We start from the raw sequence: 1,825 nt of genomic DNA, 5'->3' as shown, positions 1-1,825 counted from the left end.
TAGTTCGCATGATGGAATTCCAGCTAGAAGAGCATTGCAATAGTCCAGCCTAGAAATGACAAGGGCCTGAGGAAGAAGTTGTGCAGCATGCTCTGTTTGGGAGGGCCTGCTCCTCCTGATGTTGTGCAATGCAAACCTGCAAGATCGAGCTGTCTTTACAATATGGTCCTTGAAGGTCAGCTGGTCACCAAAGAATAATTTTTGATTAACCTAGCAGGATGATGAAATCATGCTGTAGAGTTGGAGTGGCAGGGAAAACGAGAAGATCAGTCTTTGCCAGGTTGAGCTGCAGGAGATGTTCCTTCATCCATGCTGAGATGTTTGCCAGGCAGCCTGAGATCCATGCAGCTGCTATTTGATTGTCTGGTAGAAATGAATGATAGAGCTGTGTGTCATCAGCATAGCAATGGTAGGAGAAACCATGTGCTTGTATAATGGGTCCCAGTGATGTAGTGAATATGGTGAAGAGGAGGGGTCCAAGACCTGATCCCTGAGGAAACCCTGTGACCAGTTGATGTTCTTTGGATACCTCAGTGAGACTGAAGTGGAATCCCTGTGATACCCAGCGATGAGAGGGCGGACAGGAGGATCTGATGATTGACAGTTTCAAAAGCAGCAGATAGATCCAGCAGAATAAGAACTGATGATTTGGAATAACTGATGATTTGGCTATAGTGACCGACAGTAAAGCAGTCTTAGTTGAATGGCCGCTGCTGAAACCTGATTGGTTAAAGTTCAGTTGGTTATTCTGTCAAAGAAATAATGTAACTGTGTCTATAAAGGTGTGAACCAAATGGTCCATGCCATTAGAATAACAAAGGAACAGCATTCCTCAGGAACGGCTTGTAGATTGCAGGATCTTCAGCGGCAGGTCCTAACAGTATCTTTTGTTTCTAGCCCTTTTGTCTTCAGGTATAAAATTATATCCCACAGATAGAACTTTGGGAGAAGCTAGGATTCGTACAAGGGTTAAGATTGTTTGAAGGAAGACATGCTAACATTGCTATTGAAGAACGGCTACACTACCATATTCAATAAATTCTCCTCCCCACAAAAAGTTTGGTCAAGCCTACTTATTTTTTTGTATTAGAGAAATCTAGTACATTGGTGAGCCACCCAAAAGACTGCTCAGCAAAAATACAGTAAAGATGATTATACATGGTGTAACGTTTTATGTTAGAAGGGGTAGTATGCACTGGCCTGTCTAGACAGATATTGTCTTGACAAGAAGTTAAAGTGGATCATAAAGTGTCAGTTGCTGTATTTACATCCAGAGATGAGAAATGGGTGGGTGAGGGAAGAGAGGATGACACTACAGAGGAAAGATGGAAGGGTGAAAGGGAGTGTAGGTTTTGACTAAAAGTAACTGGTAGAGGAATTGATGGCACACAGGTAGTAATATGTAGGTTAAATGTAATCAATAAATTAGCAGAAATGTCTTTTGTTTTACAAAATGTTGTCTGTGATACAATTGCATGTGTAATTTAAGTCAAGCTGGTTGCCTGATTTGTTAGTGCTTGTGGTGGAAAGCCATTTGAGATCGAATGAAGCTAGGAGTGGAAGTGGAAGTCTGCAGTGTAAGGCTTCTCCAGATGGATTTCGAAGTCACCAAAGACTACAAGTGGACTGCCATCCACAGAGAATGAGGACAGCAGCCCATACAGCTCCTCTATAAAGGATTACAGTTGACCAGGAAGGTGATAAATCATTACAATATGGAGTTTAACAGGAGCTGATACCATAATAGCTTGAAACTCAAAAGATGTTTTATTGCATAGGGAAGAGTGGGTTCAGTATTTCCAATTATTAGAAATGAGAAGACCAG

This window comes from Sinocyclocheilus anshuiensis, unplaced genomic scaffold (assembly GCF_001515605.1).
Source record: "Sinocyclocheilus anshuiensis isolate Anshui unplaced genomic scaffold, SAMN03320099.WGS_v1.1 scaffold718, whole genome shotgun sequence".
Classification (NCBI taxonomy): Eukaryota; Metazoa; Chordata; class Actinopteri; order Cypriniformes; family Cyprinidae; genus Sinocyclocheilus; species Sinocyclocheilus anshuiensis.
Note: the sequence above shows the minus strand (reverse complement) of the source record.